General features: G+C 38.6%; 1 pseudogene; it reads left to right on the forward strand.

Moving 5' to 3' along the window:
• LOC141374014 (mitochondrial import inner membrane translocase subunit Tim9 pseudogene) overlaps positions 1 to 19512 on the forward strand; it is a 781319-nt pseudogene that overhangs the window by 443662 nt on the left and 318145 nt on the right.

Genomic DNA, 19512 nt, shown 5'->3' on the forward strand with positions numbered 1-19512 from the left:
TTGAATTTAAAATATTCCATTAAGAATACAAGTTCATGGGGGCGCCTGGGTGGCTCAGTTGGTTGAGTGTCTGCCTTTGGCTCGGGTTGTGATCCCAGGGTTCTGGGATCAAGCCCCACATAGGGCTCCCTGCTCAGTGGGGAAGTCTACTTTTCCCTCTCCCTCTGCCCCTCCCCCTGCTTGTGTTCACTCATGCTTTCTCTTTCTCTCTCTCTGAAATAAATAAATAAAATCTTTAAAAAAAATGCAAGTTCATATAGCAAATCCAACAACAGAGAAATGAATAAAAGGAAAGCTAACAATGTTCTTCTCTCCATCAATAAATATATTTATTGACTTAACCATATTAGGGATTAACATATCAAAGTATCAGAAAGATCTTAAAATAGCATGTTAAATCAGGATTTTATTAATGTTCTCATAGTTTCTAGAGAAAGGGCAGCAATCAGCTTAGTATGCAAAACCTGGATGATAGAAATGCCAATCCATGCAGAATTTTTTAATTTGCTGATTATTCGTGGACATCTACTGAGGTATGTGTACCAGATTCTTATATTAGTTATTATATCACCAGAAAACAGACTTTTAAATTATGATAACCATAGAAATAGGGTTAAGAAAGGCTGTAATAATTTGACAAATATCTCTGCAAAGTTGTAGAAAACAAGATAGAATTTTTTTTAAAGAATTTATTTCAGAGAGAGAGACAGAGACAGACTGTGCACAAGCATGAGCTGGAGGCCTCGATCCCAGGACGCTGGAATCATGACCTGAGCCCAAGGCAGATGCTTAACCAACTGAGCCACCCAGGTGCCCTGAACACAAGCTAGAATTTAGTAGTTTTTATTAACATAATCTTTTGCAAAATTTTAAAATAGTTTTAGATGTATATAACAGATAGTAAGGGAATTTCCATATATAACATATACCCAGTTTCCCCTATTAACATCTTAGATAACCATATTACATTTGTCACAGCAAATTTCCTGACTGCTGCAGAAGACAGATGGATTGATTGAAGAGGAGGTTAGAATGCAGGAAGGGAGAGAGGAAAGAGAGGGGAAGAAAATTGAGATACTAGTTTAATTTCACAGCTATGTAATAATGTAAAATGTTGAGGTAAGTTGGAGATGCTTTTTTTGGAGTGCTTAAAATGGAATTGGAGAGGTATTTGGGAATGGAGAGTAAGTATTAGCTGATTTATGGGTGAAGGGGAGAAAGAGATACAGGCTTTCAGTTGTGGAACCAGTAAGTCACAGGAATCAAAGGCACAGCATAAGGCATGTAGTCAATGATACTGTAAAAGTGATATAATAGGACAGGTGGGAGCTACACCTGTGATGAGCATAGCATAATGCATAACCTTGTCAAATCACTAAGTTGTACCCTTAAAACTAATGTAACATGGTGTGCCAACTATACTCAAAAAATTTAATTTTAGGGGCGCCTGGGTGGCTCAGTCGTTAAGCATCTGCCTTTGGCTCAGGTCATGGTCCCAGGGTCCTGGGATCGAGCTCCACATTGGGCTCCCTGCTCGATGGGAAGCCTGCTTCTCCCTCTGCCACTTCCCCTGCTTGTGTTCCCTCTCTCTGTGTCTCTCTCTGTCAAATAAAATCTTTAAAAATAAAATAAAATAAATTTTAAACATTAAATTATTATTTTTTTAAAGATAAAACATTTTTTAATGAGGTGGCAAAGAATAGCTGGGGGCAGGGTGGAGGAAAGGATATTCAGGGAAGGCCTCCTTGAGCTGACAGCTGAGCTAAGACCTGGGTAATGAGATGGAACCGGCAAATGAAAAATATGGAAGGCGAACATTCTTAGGGAGGGTGTGGGGGGGAAGCAAGTGCAAAGGTCCTGTGGCACGAATCTATGTGGTGTTTAAGGGATAGGAAGAGTGTGACTGAGATAGTGTGGCTACAGTATAGTGAGCAAGAGGAAAGAGTAACAAAGATGAGATCAGGAAGGTAAAGTTTGTTTAGTTTAGCAGATGTCATGTGGTATTGTAAGACTTGTGTTTTTTTTATCACCAGACTTTGGGGATCATTACTTTTGATTATCAGATCCCTGACGTCTGACACAGAATCGGGCGCTAAGTTGGTAAAATACCTGTTTAATGTTATAAATGTGAAAGAATACATGTTTTTCTTCAAAACAGAGTTTAAAGTGGCCAGTCGGTTCAAGATAATGAATTTTACTAAATGTTTAATAAATCATCAATACTCGATTTTTTATTTTTATTTTTTAAAAGATTTTATTTATTATTTATTTGAGAGAGAGAGAATGAGAGACACAGAGCACGAGAGGGAAGAGGGTCAGAGGGAGAAGCAGACTCCCTGCTGAGCAGGGAGCCCGATGTGGGACTCGATCCCGGGACTCCAGGATCATGACCTGAGCCGAAGGCAGTCGCTTAACCAACTGAGCCACCCAGGCGCCCCATCAATACTCGATTTTTTAAAAAAATCCTTGCAGTTACTATGTAAGTGGCTACAAAATTGTATTGCTCTCCAGTATTATTGCAGAAGCTAATGGCATTTTGAAAGAAGTATTACTGTATGTAGCATTATTTGGGTATCTGTTTCATTTATTTCCTCTTTTATTCAACTCTACTGAACACTTAGTGCATATGAAGCAGCATTCTGGACACAGAAGATAGAGGAATCAAGAAGTCATATCTTCAGAAAATATTGTTTTTATAAAGCAACAGTACTTGGAAAAAAAGAAAAGTAAGAGAACCACGGAGACAGATAAGCAAATAAATGAGATCATTTTGATGGAGTAAAGTCTGAAAAAAGTTCTATAGATAATAGAACAGGGATGGGTGTAGGGAGAGGCTACTTTATGCTGAGTGGTTTAAATTCTGATAATAAGGTCAGAGTTTGCATTGTTGTGGCAGCTGTTTTGGTTTGTCTGTCTGTGTTTTGGTTTGTGGCTGTTACCCTTGTCTCTTTCATGTCACTGGGCTGTGGCAGAAGTTCTAGAAAGAGGGGTTGTGAAAGAGGGAAAGGCAGTGTAAGTGGTATGGATCATTAAGTGAATTCTACCCAGAAAGTTTCTCAGTTTCATGGAAGTAAAATGATCAAACAGTATATTCTGAAACTGGGACCCCACTACAGAGATAGTTAAATAAGTCTACATAACTATAAAGAGGTAAAAGGATTTTCAACACTAGTAACGATGCATCCAAATGAGTATTTTCTGGAACATTAATTCCCTTAGTATATGACAGACTTACTAAAATGATACTGCACTACTCAGAATTATCAAAGAGGTCAGAAAGTGTTGAACACACAGTCGATAAGCTATACAGCCACCAAGGGACCAATATTCATTCAGATGAACAATTTCTGGTAATTTGGTTTTTAAAAATGAATCATCTTACTTCATAGTCACTCTTCATGTTCTTCTACAAGCCACTCCCAAGACGTTTTAGAGACCTTTGCTTTTATATTTTGTTGTTTTATGTCGCACTGTATGATTAAAGCTCAACCTAGCAAGAATTTTATCGCTTTAATTTATGTATACATATATAAAAGTTCATCCAGTCTCCCCATTCTGCTCCAGTGCTAGTGGTCTCTGTGCTGCTCCTGGAATTTCTTGGTAAGACCTAATTGAATTATTATATAATTATTACATATTACATATAATTTATATATTATACAATAACATAACTTGTATATTATAGATATTAGGTCTTGTCATATATATAGACACCTCCTATGTATATATGAGAGTGGTATAATTGCACAGGTAATGTAATGTACAACTCAGCATGCTGAAAATGTTTTCTTTATTTTTAAAGATTTTATTTATTTATTTGACAGAGAGAGACAAACAGCAAGAGAGGGAACACAAGCAGGGGGAGTGGGAGAGGGAGAAGCAGGCTTCCCATGGAGCAGGGAGCCTGATTCGGAGCTCGATCCCAGGACCCTGGGATCACGATCTGAGCCAAAGGCAGATACTTAAGGACTGAGCCACCCATGCACCCCTGAAGATGATTTTCTAAGAGTAACTTTGTAATGTGCAGCCTATTAAAAATTCACTTATTATATAAAAGTGCAAAATTAGGGACACGTGGGTGGCTCTGTCAGCTAAGCGGCTGCCTTTGGCTCAGGTCATGATCCTGGGGATGGAGCCCCGCATCAGGGCTTCTTGCTCAGAGGGGACCCTGCTTCTCCCTCTCCCTCTGCCTGCTGCTCCCCCTGCTTGTGCGCTCTCTCAGACAAAGAAATAAAATCTTAAAAAAAATAAATAAAAATGCAAAATTAGAAGTCTGCTCCTGCTTACAGAAATAAATTTAACTTAACCAGTCTTCTGTAAGTCCTCTAAACAAAACCTAAAGTTAGACTAGTTTTCATTATTAGTGTATACCATTTACTTTCTTTAAAATCAAAATGACTTACTACAATACTATTGAATCTCTTGGTTATCAATAACATTATTATGCAGTTGCTAACTTAATCACTGTTATAATAGTCCTACAGCCTATTTTTAGGAATATTTCCACACTAAAGGGAAATAAGAAAAATAATATATAAATCTCTAGAAATAATAAGGAAACAAATTCATAATACTTGATTCCAACAAAAACATTTGGTTCCAATGAAGCCTTGGCCAACTTTTCAGTTAGTAGATTGTAGAATTGATCTACGCACATCTCATTCCCTTGGTTAACCCCTCTTCTGTGAAAACTAGGAAAATTACAAGCCGTCCATTCTTTGATAAGGTATCCTTGAGGTGGGCATGGCTGACTAATGACACCTGCTCACTAATTTGCTTAGCTGGCTCTGGGCTGTTCTCGTGCCCCCAGGTAAACGGCACACCTAAATATTCCATTAGAAGATCATTTTGGATTGTCATAACAAGCTTCTCTGAATCGGAAGTAAACCAAATGAGGTGAAAACCTTAGTCTTTGTCATCCAAGGATGAGTCACTGATGCTTACTAGATCTGGCTACTCCCTGTTATCCACCCTTTTTTTTTTCCTTTTTTTAAACCTGGCAGGGATGGCCTTTTCTGGCACAAATGAGAGGCAATGCAATTAAGTTTTATTTGGCAAATATCATCCCTACTCTTTGCCAGTTACTGTGCAAGGTACAACAGTGATCACACTCAAGTCTTTGCCCTTGAGGCATATGTAGTTTAGAGGAGAAGATGGATAAGTAAAAGGGCAACTTTAAAACCTTAGGATAAGTGTAAAAAGACAGGTGTGATATGATGCACATTGAGGGTTTCTTAACTCAGCTTGGCAGGGTCACAGAGGACTTCCCCAAAGAGGTAAAATCTAAATGAGACATTAAAGTAAGTAGGATGTTATATGCAACTAATGAATCGTTGAACACTACATCAAAAACTAATGATGTACTACATGTTGGCTAACTGAGCATAATAAAAAAAAACAAATAAAAAATAAAGTAGACTGTAACTAGCGTAGATCACCATTGTCCTCAGTGGTGCTAAATCTGCTGGTCAATTGTCAATCTTCATCTTATCTGACCTCTCAGCGACCTTGACATAGTTGTTTACCCCCACATCTCTGTCCAGCTTTCCTTACTTGGCTTCTAGAATACTACATTCTCCTGGCTTTCCTATCTTATCTTACCCAATCTCCTTTGTTCCTCAGACGCCCTGAGGAATATTGGTATCCTCCTGGGCTCGGTCCTTAGTTTCTCTTTTCTGTCTACATTCAGTCCCTTGATTATGCATCTGGTTCATGATCTTAAATTTTGTCTATGTGCTAACGATTTCCAAATTTATATTTCCAGCCTCGAATCCAGAATTGTCTACTGAATAGTCTATTCAAACACTCCGCTTAGATTACTAACATCTCAAACAACATATTCCAACATAAACATCTAACACACCCTCCCCAAATCTGCTCTGCATGTAATCTTTCCCAATCTCAGTTAACGATAACTCCATGTTTCCAGCTACTCAGGACCAAAACCTTGATGTAATCTTTGCTCCCTCTCTTTTTCTTTCATCTCACATAAATCTGTTAACAAATCATATTGACTCTTCCTTAAAAATATGTCCAAAATGGAATCAATCACTTATTACTAACATCTAAACCCTCGCCCAAACTACTTTCATTTCTCATCTGCATTATTTTAATAACCTTTTAATTTGCCTGCCTGTTTTTGTCCTTGCCAATCTTCAGTCTATTATCAAAAAAGAAAGCAGATTATATCATGCCTTTGTTTAAAACCCACTCCTCTTGCCATGGCTTCCCATTTCATCAAGCAAAAAGCCAAAGGTCTAGAAGGCCTTAGTGATTTGGCCGTACTTTACCTCCCTGATCTAATCTCCATCCCATCCAGTCTCTCCCCTTTGCTCACTCTGCTCCAGCTTTAGTGATCTCTGTGCCGGGAACTTTTTGACAAGACTTAATGGTTGATTTGGATATGAATGGATAAAGGAGACATGGAATTAAGGATAATACCCAGATTTGTGGCTTTGGCCACCAGGGGTATGGTGATGCATTCACTAAGGAAGAAAGCATGAACGGAAGACTTGGTTTGTAGTTGATGGGAGGAGAGAGAATGAGTTTTGAAAATGTTGAATTTGAGTTGCCTCTGATATATCTATGGAGAAACAATAATCATTTTTTTAAGATTTTATTTATTTATTTGACAGAGAGAGACACAGCGAAAGAGAGAACACAAGCAGAGGGAGTGGGAGAGGGAGAAGCAGGCTTCCCGCGGAGCAGGGAGCCCGATGTGGGGCTCCATCCTAGGACCCTGGGATCATGACCTGAGCTGAAAGCAGACGTTTAACGACCGAGCCACTCAGGCACCCCTACAATAATAATTTTATATAAGAGTTTAGAGCTCAGATGAGAGATCTGTATTATATATTTATATTTTGGAGTCTTTATATAGTAATCGAAGCCCTGAAACTTGAGATGACTGGGGAGTGGGCATAGCAATGGAACAGTTACAAATCCCTTATAAGCCAAGGGATAGACAAAGCTCGTGGCACCTTCAAACAGGGCAAAAGAAAAACGAAATATATAAAAAAGAAAACTAGTAGAGTGAGACATACCAGTTAGGATGCTTTTAGTTGAAAATAACAGAATGTCTTACTAAATGTAGCTTCAAAAGTAGGAATTTATTATCTCCAAAACAAAGTATTTGAAAGTAGATAGTTCAGTGACTTGGTGAGTCCTTCAGAACCCAGACTTTTTCCCTCTGTCTACTCCTCATTCTATTGAGTTTTGTTCTCAGGGGTATCTAACAAATAGCCTCTACCAGTCCCACTGTTTCAGAAAAGTTAACTTATTTAAGCCTCACTTAAGCATCAGGTAGTTAAAATTATTATCATCATTCCTAGTTTACAGGTGGGAAAGGTCAGCCCGGAGAGATTAAGTAATTTGCCCAAGTCATAAGACAGCATACTGAGGAGCTGGAATTTGAACGTTGGATTCCAGAGTTCTTGCTCTCAACCATTGTGTTGCAGCCTCTCCTTCTTCTAAGATGACTATCACAGCTTTAGGCCTCACTTCTCACGCAAGTCATTCAAGGGCGGAGAGGGCTTGCCAATAGCCCTTTACCAGAGTTCTCCTTCTGCCTTATTAGGCAGAACTAGGTAATGTGTCCTCTCCTAAATCAATCATTGGTGGTAGAAAATGGGATAACTTTCTTTTTTTTTTAACTTTTTTTTTAAGATTTTATTTATTTGAGAGAGAATGAGAGAGAGAGAGAGAGCATGAGAGGGGGAGGGTTCCGAGGGAGAAGCAGACTCACTGCTGAGCAGGGAGCCCGATGTGGGACTCGATCCCGGGACTCCAGGATCATGACCTGAGCCGAAGGCAGTCGCTTAACCAACTGAGCCACCCAGGCGCCCTGGGATAACTTTCCTTGAATTCAGTGTCGCCACGTATTTGGAGAAAAATTGGGATTCTGTTAAAAAAATGTATATTGGAGAGGAGATGCTTATTGAGAAGAGAAGAGAATGAAACTATTCTTCAAGGTGGAATAGAGGGGCACCTGGGTGGCTCACTGGGTGAAGTGTCTGTCTTCAGCTCAGGTCATGATCCTGGGGTCCTGGGATTGAGTCCCACGTCAGGCTCCTTGCTCAGAGGGAAGCCTGCTTCTCTCTCACCCTCTGTGGCTCCCCTTGCTTCTGCTCATGCTCTCTCTCTTTCTCATTCTGTTAATTAAATAAATAAAATCTTTAAAAAACAGAAAAAAATAAAGTGGAGTAGAAAGGAGAAGAGGGAAATAGATAAATGACGCTATAAAGTTGAGAGAAATTTTTCTCTCTTTTTTTAAGATTTTATTATTTATTTGACAGAGAGAGACACACAGTGAGAGAGAGAGAACACAAGCAGGGGAAGTGGGAGAGGGAGAAGCAGACTCCCTGTGGAGCAGGGTGCCCGATGTGGGACTTGATCCCAGGACCCTGGGATCATGACCTGAGCCGAAGGCGGACGCTCAATGACAGAGCTACCCAGGCGCCCCTGAAAGGAATTTTATATATTAGAGATGAGAAATTGACTTGAGGATACCTAAAAGTTGATGAGAAGGAACTGGGATAAGGGAGGTGGAGAAGTGAGCTCCCAGTGAAGAAGGAGAGACTAGGACCTAAGTGCAAGTGAAGGATGTCAATGTTAGGTAGTTCTCCCTTCCATCAATATAAAGGGAAAAAAGGAAAAATATGTGGGTTTAAAAAAAATATGTAAGTATACTATTAGAAATTTGAAGTGGCTCCTAACGATTACCCTTGTATCCAGGTGGCAGAATTCAAGGTGGTGGGACCTTTCCTAGACGTGGCCCAGAAGTAAGAATTGTGACAGCCTATTAAGACCGCTCATAAAAATGCCCACAGCACTTATAAGAGTGATCCTAGTTGAATGTAGCATCTTAAGATCTCAATGATTGCCTTATCACGAATAATTCTTTAGACACATTCCTTTAGATCTTAATATAAAAATGAACTATTGCTATTTTCACTTGTTTGTATTATGTGCCACACATTCCTGATTAGATATGAATCCTCTCAAAGGAAGCATTTTTTTCTTGTCAGTTTCTAATACAGGACTATGTAAACAGTGGATGGCCAATAATTATCAACCAGTGAGAGACAGTGACAATGATAGTTTTAGAGTAAAAATAAGACAGACTTCATAATTTTTTGTGTGTCATGCATGAAGGAATAGAGAAGAAATGCCCATTATTGACCTTCATATTTTTTTTAACAACAATTTCGGGGTTCCCACATAAAGGTTAGAATTTTATGAATGAATTTTACATGGGCAGTGAGTAAGCTCCTGCTGGCCAGCAGCCATAACCCCTGAGACTTAGTGAGCTTCCCATTCTAGACAAAACTGGACAGTGTCAGAACTGGAAAAGGTATTCTGAAGATGACAGGTCACCTAGGTGCAGCACATATCTCTGAATCACCTTGGGATGCCCGTCTGAATCATCTTTGACCAAAAGTCAAACAACTGGGATCGTGGGATTAAAAGATGGATAAAACATAAAGTAAAAATTCTCCCTATTTAAAACTCATCATACTTCACAAGATGTCATTGGACAATTAATGGAAACAGACCCTAAGGTAGTCTGGACTTAATGTGACTCTAACAATTGGAGAAGAATGGATGTCACTTCCAATTCTGAAGCTGGCAGGAAGCACGACATTCATCCATTCACTTACTCATTCACTCATGCTTGGTTGATTCAGCAGACATGTATTGAACACCAATTTTACACCAGGAACTGGGAATTCAGACAAATATGGATATGAGCTTTGTCTTTTAAGTTCTTCACGATCGCATCTGGTACCTCACAATCCAGTTGTGAATGATTTCAACCAGATGGTAGCCCTTTAATGAATTTCTACTTAAAGGAGTCATTGCTCTGAGTTTGTATAGTTAATAAAATTCTGCAAGTTTCCTGATCCTTTAATATTTATATAAAAGGCAGCTTTAAAAAAAGCAAATAATAGGACGGCTGGGTGGCTCGGTTGATTAAGCGACTGCCTTCGGCTCAGGTCATGATCCTGGAGTCCCGGGATTGAGTCCCACATCGGGCTCCCTGCTCGGCGGGGAGTCTGCTTCTCCCTCTGACCCTCTTCCCTCTCACGCTCTCTATCTCTCATTTTCTCTCTCTCAAATAAATAAATAAAATTAAAAAATTAAAAATGCAAATATAGAGCGCAGGTTTAAAAAAAGGGTGGTATTCTTTCAATGAGTGTATAATTAGTCAAAAGACATTTACTTTTTTTTAAGATTTTATTTATTTATTTGACAGAGAGCAAGAGAGCACAAGCAGAGAGATGGGGCAGAGGGAGAGGGAGAAGCAGGCTCCCCGCTGAGCAGGGAGCCTGATGCAGGGCTCCATCCCAGGACCCTGGGACCATGACCTGAGCTGAAGGCAGTCACTTAATCCATGAGTCACCCAGGTGCCCAACATTCTTTTTTAAAAAAGAAATGTATAGGGGCACCTGGGTGGCTCAGTCGTTAAGCGTCTGCCTTTAGCTCAGGTCATGATCCCGGGGTCGTGGGATCGAGCCCCGCATCGGGCTCTCTGCTCCGTGGAGAGCCTGCTTCTCCCTCTCCCACTCCCCCTGCCTGTGTTCCCTCTCTCACTGTGTCTCTCTCTGTCAAGTAAATAGAAATAAAATCTTTAAAAAAAATAAAAATAAAAAAGAAATGTATAAGCCATTGGGAATTGTACATTGAGGCAAATCTCTTAATATATAAGATATCTAATAAACAGTTAAAATCTGCAACAAAGAAAGCATTAGAAGAATGCTCCCAGCAGAGATTAAAAACAACTACACATTGTCTTAATCTTCTAACCTACTCCTGGAAGATTTTTTTTTTACTCTTTTAAATTAAAGGAAGCTATTTCAATTAATTCATCTAAATCAAATACATTTATTTTGATGTCTTGTTTTCTAAGTGAATTAAGTAATTTGAGTATTTTTTCTACCTCTGAAATTCAAATAACCATTTACATTTTCTGTGGTTACCAGTAAGCATAGCTGATTAGCCATGAATTAACAATCAGTTAGGCAGGGTGATGATGTTCCTCCTAGCTACATTCTTCTTTCTTTCTTTCTTTAATTAATTTATTTATTTTAAAGATTTTATTTATTTACTTGGCAGAGAGAGAGAGGTAACACAAGCAGGGGGAATGGGAGAGGGAGAAGCAGGCTTCCCGCTGAGCAGAGAGCCTGATGCGGGGCTCTATCCCAGGACCCTGGGATCATGACCCGAGCCGAAGGCAGTCGCTTAACCAACTGAGCCACCCAGGCGCCCCTCCATTCTCATTTATTTATCTGAAAGTGTAACTACTTTATGTTTTTAGCTCGTTCATTTGATTAAACATTACCGAGAAAAAATTATATGCAAGGCATTATACTAATCCAATTTAAAGAGTAAGAGATGCTTTCAACAAGCTTATAATTTAACAGAAGCAATAACATGCAACCACACTGCCCCCAAACCCAAACAGAATATACAAGAAGTCATGAGAGAGATGTATTGTGTAACACAAGTCAGCAAGAAGGGAGATCTCTACTGAGAATGAAGCAGGGATCAAAAAGCTTTGAAGAAGCTGGCCCTTGAGCTTCATCCTGCCCAGGTAGGTGAAGGGATATCCCAAATGAGGAAAGAGCATGCTGGGAAAAGACAAAGTGCCAGGTTGGCAAGGGCATAACATAAGATAGAAGACTTGGAAGACATGTTTAAGCCACAGGATTGATTTTGAGTCTAGGCAAGAGAAAATGAATAATAATTGAAAGAAAAGACTTCAAATTCAATCAAGGAAAATAAGTCGGGTTTCATGCCAAAACCTTTGTTTATTTTTCCACTTTGTAAACAGTGTCTTGCCCTTAAAGATATAGAGCTGCATTATTGGCTAATTATAAATCCGTCATCCCCTCCCCCACTTCTCATTCTACAAAGCAGTAGGTGATTGCACAGGGGCTGTCACTAATCACTCAAGAGATGCTGCTGAAGGTGTGGTTGGGAGGGGCTATCATCAGTCCCCTTTTTCTTGCCAGGAATACATTCATACTAAAATTATTCTAAATCATTGCAATAACTACACGATAGGACTCGTCTCCGTGATGAGGTATGTGAGTCATAGCAATTCATTTCATGATCAGTGCTTTTTTTGTTGCAAATAACTGAATATTTCCATCAAGAGACGATGTTCCACACAACGGTACATCCATACAATGGTCTGTTATGCAGCCATTGAAAATAATGACTTAGAGTTATACAAATTAATGTAGAGGGATTTCCTCAAGGTGATATGGTAACAAATACTAACCAATTACCAAATGCTTAGTATATGCCAGTGTTTTCCATAAATTCTTTAAAATCCCCAACAGAATTCTACAGCTGTTATCTCATTTTAAATTAAGAAATGGAGGCCCAGAAAGATTAAGAAATTTCCTCAGAGTCACACATGAGGTAAGTGGCAGAACCAGGTTCTGAACACAGACAGTCTGCCTCAAGATTCCAGCTTCTTCACCACTACACACTTAACTATACTGCTGTCTGAGCTAAAGTTAGGTTTGCTAAAATCTCTATGTGGCTTGTTACCACAGTTTGTTTATTTATTACCAAATGCTACGATTACAGCACTAAACCTTGGCAATCAAATGGCTACTTGCAAAGTGCTATGAATTGTTAGTACTGGGAATATAAAGTATCTGGTTTACTTTTTTTCCATTTAGCATATCTTTTGGTAAAACTGTAGAGAGCCATAATGTAGCTGGTAGTTGGGACAAAAGGGTTTCAAATGGTGCTGAGTTAAAGAAATAGCATTTCATTTTTCCTTACTTGTCCCGTTTTTGCTTTATATATTGTTCTCTCCTTTGCTCTACCCCATCATTTGAAATCTAGCCAGTATGACGATGTGTCTCTTTATTTTTTTATAAATATAAGGGTCATTTCTACTATCTAAAATAGTTTTGTTTTTGTAATTAACATATCCAGAATTAAATGCCAATAGCAGTTAAAGTTTGAACTGGTTCCTTCCCTAACTTCTGCCTGGCCTCAGGTTAAGAGCCTGCCGGAAAGTAGGGAAGGAAAAAGGAAGAGGGGCTGGTTCCCTTCCTTCCTATTTCTCTACCTGGTGTTTCCAGTTATCTTTGTGCTACTGATTTCTGACTTACTTGCACTGTGCTCAGAGAATATTCTCTTAATAATTTCAATCCTGGAAATTTGTTTAATGGTCCTCGGATACAGTCAATTTTTGCAAATGTTCTTTCTATACTAGAAAAGATATATATTCTACAATGGTTAGGTACTGTGTTCTACCTATGTCAATTAGTTTGAGTTTCTTAATCACACTGTTCAAATCTTTGATATTTCTACAGTTTTGCCCGCTTCTTCTTTTGGTTATTAATACAGGTGTGTTAAAGTCTCTTACTATAATTGTATATTTGCCGGATTTCTCCTTATGGCCCCATAAATTTTTGCTGTATACATTTTATCTTTTTAAAAAATTAATTTATTTTAGAGAGAGCGAGCACCTATGGGGGGTTAGAGGGGGAGGGAGAGAAGCAGACTTGCCACCGAGCACGGAGCATGGCACCAGAAATGGGGGCTCGATCTCAGGACCCTGAGATCATGACCTGAGCCGAAATCAAGAGTTGGGCGCTTAATGGACTGAGACACCCAGGTGTCCCAATTGCTTTATTATGTTTTAAAGTTATGTTGTGAGATGCATTCAAACTCAGAGTTACTCCATCTCCCTAATGAATGGAGCCTTATATCATGATGAACTGATCCTCTTCAACTATGGTAAATTTTTGCCTTAAAGTCTGCTTAATTTGCTACTACGGCTATCATGGCCTTTTTGGCTTTTTGTAGTTTATCTTTGTTTCATCCTTTTACTTCCAATATTTCTGTATCTTTGTGTTTGTATTTGTATCGTGTTTGTACTGTGCATAGTATAGAGTTAGGTTTTGTTTTTTTATCCAATCTGACATTCAGTCTTTTAATTGGATTTACATTTAATATAATTACTGATATACATGTGTCAAATCTGCCTTTTTAAAAATTAGTTTTGGGGCGCCTGGGTGGCTCAGTTGGTTAAGCGACTGCCTTCGGCTCAGGTTGTGATCCTGAAGTCTCGGGATCGAGTCCCACATTGGGCTCCCTGCTCAGCAGGGAGTCTGCTTCTCCCTCTGACCCTCTTCCCTCTCATGTGCTCTCTCTCTCTCTCTCAAATAAATAAATAAAATCTTTAAAAAAAATTAGTTTTATACTTGTCCAGTCTCTTTTACATTTTTTCTCTTGTCTTCTCTTACAATGAATTTTTAAAAATTATTCATTTCTTTCCCTGTTATCAGCTTGGCATTATATGCTCTTTTATTATTGTTTCAATGGTAAATCTAGAGTTGGCCTTGTATCATTAAAGATTAAATCTGAATCCTTCCCTCTATTTGTTCCCCTCCTAACTTATGTGCCACTGCTATGTTATATTTTAACTCATATATTATACATTACCAACCATATTATTGTTGTTACTGTCATTGTGGTTTCATGCAGTCATTTTCCATTTAGATTTACCCTACATTTATCCTTTTCTTTGCTTTAATTTTGCCTAACCTGTCTTTAGAACTGGGATAATTCTCCTTCCGACAAGAAATCTTTTCTACCGTATCGTCAAAAAGACATTCTGTTTTTATCAAGAGCTTCATGGGTTTAACCCTCACATTTAGGTCTAGCATGTGTGGTGTGAGGTTCCATCAGGGTGTTCAGTTGCTCTAATATCCTTTATTGAATTATGTTGGCACCTTTGTAAAAAAGTCAATGACGGTAGATGCATGTCTATTTCTGGATTCTGCTTTGTTCCGTTGGTCTATTTTTCCACAAGTAAACCAAAACTAATCACTTTATAGTATGTCTGAAAATATGGTAGTATTCTCAATTTGCATTTCTTCAGGCTTGTTTTGCTTATTCTAGGCCTTTTGTATTTCCATATAAATTATGGAATCTGCTTGAAATAGCCATTTAAAAATTCTGCTGGCATATATATCAATATATCTAGTCTTCTATGTTTCTTATCTGTCTATCTATCATCTATCTATCTATCTATCTATCTAGACCTAACTCTTCCTGAGAGATTGTCCAAGTAGATTTCTCTTCTCATCCTCTCAGCCACCTCCTCTGGAATTGGAAGATACCTCTAAGAAAAGGGCAGCCCCAAATGCTGGGCTTTCTCTATGTGCTTGCTTCTCCCAAAGATTGGCCTTATCCATCTTGAATGCCTCATCAGCTTTCTCATGTTATTAAGCAGATCATTTAAAAATATTTTCACCATGCTTTCTCACTGCTGTCAGTGAGAAGGTTGATTTGCTTTCCTAGGCCCACCATTACTGGAAGTGGAAATCTCACTGTGGATTTTCATTTTCTGTTTTCCATTCACTAGGCTGTCTCTGATTCCTCCAGGGTTGAAGAAGGGATGGACAGATAGCAGAAGTAAGAGGTAGTAAATGTCTCAGTAGACTGACATCAATATAACTGGATATTGGTTTCTTCTGTCTGATGCCAGAGTTAAAAACAATGTCGGGCGCCTGGGTGGCTCAGATGGTTAAGCATCTGCCTTCGGCTCAGGTCATGATCCCAGGGTCCTGGGACCGAGTCCCACATCGGGCTCCCGGCTGGGCGGAGAGCCTGCTTCTCCCTCTGCCTCTGCCTCTCTTTCTCTGACTCTCATGAATAAATAAATAAAACATTTAAAAAAATGTTAAAAAAAAAAACGATGTCTTTTCCTCTTGAGCACTGTAGTGGGACTTGCACCTTGATTCAGGCAACACTCTTCAGCTAATAATATATGAGCCCTTTCTGCATCCAAAAGATTACTTTAGGATTTTTCTGCTGAGGTTGCCTAGCTCCTTATAAGAAGGCTTCTGCAGGGGGATCCTTTTCAAAACAATTCCAGGCTAAAATTCCTACTTCACATTCCACAACTGATCTCTAAAAAAACCATTACTCTTTGACACTCTCAGGAGGATGCATTTCCAAACACCCTTCAGCTCCTTCGTCATGGAAGGTTTTAGCCAGCTTCTGTCGTATGAACTTCCTTTTTTTCATGAATGAATCAAATATAAGTCTCTGTGGCCCTTTACCCAAGGGATCCACAGAAAGCTCTTCAGATGATCTTCACAAATTCTCTTTTTCTGTGCTTAAAGTGAGGGGAAAGAACCTCCATTTATCCCTTGGCATGGGTGGGCCTCATAGAACAATAGTTCCCCCCAGAAAAACCCTCAATTTATGGCAACTCCAAGCCACTTCACTTTTCACCATTTTCTATCTGAGTGGGGATGAGGAGCTAAGAATAGCAGAACTACTTGATACCATCTTTGAAGTCCGGCAAAAGAAGGCAACTTCTCATTTTGGAATTTGAGATTAATTGATGCTAATTGCTTGAAGTCTTAGCCCAGATGGAGATATATCAAGTCCCAATTTAATAGTGCCTTTTACAGGCATAATGTATGAGGAGAATTAACATTTATAGATTACTACTGTATACTTACTCTATGCCAGTTCCTATTCTAGGTACTTCATACATATTTCCTGATATGTTGCTTACAGCTTTGTGAAGCTACACTAATCGTTGAAAATTCATATTAAGTTAGTATGTATTTCTCTTAAAGTTGGATAAAAGAATTAAGAAATAAATATGGAAGGAATGTAAAATTAAGAAACATGGTAAATTAAGAAAATGTGTTTTTATATTTGACTAAGAAATAGCATATATTTCGAAACTTCTTCAAACTTTTCCTTAAGCCAAAAGTGAATTTTCTGCCTACAATCTAGTCTGTTGCATAAAGGGCAATTAGAGTAAATAGTATTTGTCTTTGTCTTTATTTCCTGTGTTCATGCAATCACAGTGCCCCATTTTATTTACTTTTCATTTCCATTCCCATGAGCTCATGGGTTTGATTGCTCATTACCACATTCTGCAACCACTTCTTGGTTAATTTCGCAGTTCCAGTATCATCTTCATTCAGTTGTCCCTGAACACTGCTACACGACTAATTTTTGCAGCACACTGTTTTCATCATATCACTCTTTAATCTAAAAAAATGTACCAAGATATCCTACTATTAGGTATATCTCCTGGGAGAGGTAATTAAGGACAAATTCACTCTTTTTTTTTTAAGATTTTATTTATTTATTTATTTATTTGAGAAAGAGGAGAGAGCATGAGAAGCAGGCTCCCAGCTTGGACTCTATCCCAGGACCCTGAGATCATGACCCGAGCTGAAGACAGACACTTAACCAACTGAGCCACCCAGGTGCCCCAAATTCACTAATTCTTGACTACCTGTTTGTCTAAGTGAATGATATCCCAGCCAGAAATGCAAGAACAATATAATAAAGAGCAACAAAATGTATTTTATTCTTTATTTTTAGCTCAAGGCTTGGGTCCCAGTCCCAATCTCATTCTACTCTAATGTAGTTTTGTTCCATTTAGCCGGGACTACCTTGAATCTAATCAGTATTTCTCTTGGACTCTACTAGTCCCTTCTAGTTTTGCAAGAACAGAAATGGTTACTCTGAATAGGAACCTACCCATAGGCTACCTACAATTCCACAAGAATTACATGACACAGAAGTGTAAGAGAAAGATTTGGGGACTTTTCTTTACAACTTCTTTACTACCCCCTTAAAAGCTCTAGACCTAGCAGAGGCTTATGTTTCTCTGAGCTCCGTCTGAAGGTCAGAATATTCATTAATACTTGTTATCTACCACAACAAATTCACAATTTTCCTTGTACTTAGAGCAGACCATGCTCAACCCAACATCATTTGCTTGTAACTGAGTAACAGAAATACAAGCAGAGTGCAGAAGAAATGAAAAAGGATTCATAAATATCTAGGAAACAGTTTTATTGATTGGTTCACCATTCATTCATTCATTCAATAAATATATTGGGCTGGAGCATAAGTTTTACCTTTCAATTTTAGCAGAATTGTTTTCCCAATAGGTATACATTATAGGGCCTAGTAGAAATAAAGGGCACGCTGGATACATTTCTGGAAAGAGAATGTACTGAAGAAAAACCTCTTCAGACAATACTCAGTGTGCCTAATTCATTAGTTTATTCATTTATTCAATATTTTGGGAGCTTATTTTGAATGTCAGGGTGCATCTGGTATTGAACAGTGAACAAGGTATGGTACCTGCCCTCCTGAGATTAACAGTCTAATGACAGCTGACAGGTCAGGTGACAAGAAGGAAGCTACCCGACAGAGAAGAAACGAGAGCAGAAAGCAGAAGGAAACAAACAGGTATTTCAGAAAAATGTGACATTTGAAGTTGAACTTTAAAGGATGAATAGATTGGGATTAGTTGGGAGTAGGGGAAAAGGGCACTGAGTGATGTCATATAAATGCATCATGGATGTATCATAGACCAATAATAAACTGGAAATTTACATTTTGATTCCAGTAAGATTTTTATTACAGAATTTTTTTTTTTAACTTTAGAGTAAAGTTAGGAAAGAAAAATCCCTCAAATGCCTGGCCAATGGCTCCAAAATAAAAATGATCTGAAACAGAGTAGAAGCCAGAAGAGGGGTACTGAGAAGGAATGGGGTACATTAACAATAAAATTCTCCAATTTAAATTATGATTTGGGGCATCTTTGATTACTACAACGGTATTGTACCTGGCTTTAAAAAAATCCCAGTTCTATCCATACAATAAATAAGCCTCCTTCCACCACAACCTTGATGATAAGCCAATTCCTTACATTTGTAGAGACTTTTAAGGTCACAGGAGTCTCACCTTGCACAGAGAAGTTAAATAAAGAAAATGGCACAGGACTTAGTGGCAGGAGCAAAGAAGTGAGATATAATTCAGTGTTGCATCTACCGTACTAGACTTAATCAAACTATCAAAGGAGGGAAAGATTGTGAGTATATTAAGAGCTTCATTAAAACCATTTTCTTTCCGCAATCACTGTGTGAAGTGAAGCTTTAAATTTTCCCTCCACTATTTATAATGAAAAAATTGCTAGAGCATGTTGGTAGCAATAAATCTTTGAGATCATTAAAAGCACACACTTTTATTAATCAAATAATTTTCTTAAAAAAACTGTCTTTGAGGATTTGGAATTTTCCATTTTCCAAGTTCTTACCGTGTTCAAATGAGAATGGAAAAACACAGATTCATTAAGAACCTCTTCACAGGGGCGCCTGGGTGGCTCAGTCGTTAAGTGTCTGCCTTCAGCTCAGGTCATGATCCCAGGTCATGGGATCGAGCCCCGCATCGGGCTCCCTGCTCCACGGGAAGCCTGCTTCTCCCTCTCCCACTCCCCTTGCTTGTGTTCCCTCTCTCGCTGTCTCTCTGTCAAATAAATAAATAAATAAAATCTTAGAGTAATAAGAATGATAGTAGGATGGAATCATTTGTTTGGTGATCTTCTACTTCTTCCTGTAAGGGACCAAATGCAATTTTAAGGAAAAGACAAAAACAAAAGCAACCTAGAATCAAAGTGTAAGATTTAAATATAAATTAAAAAATCAGGAT

This window comes from Callorhinus ursinus, unplaced genomic scaffold (assembly GCF_003265705.2).
Source record: "Callorhinus ursinus isolate GAN/ISIS: 27379988/994484 unplaced genomic scaffold, GSC_fseal_2.0 scaffold13, whole genome shotgun sequence".
In the NCBI taxonomy this organism is placed as follows: domain Eukaryota; kingdom Metazoa; phylum Chordata; class Mammalia; order Carnivora; family Otariidae; genus Callorhinus; species Callorhinus ursinus.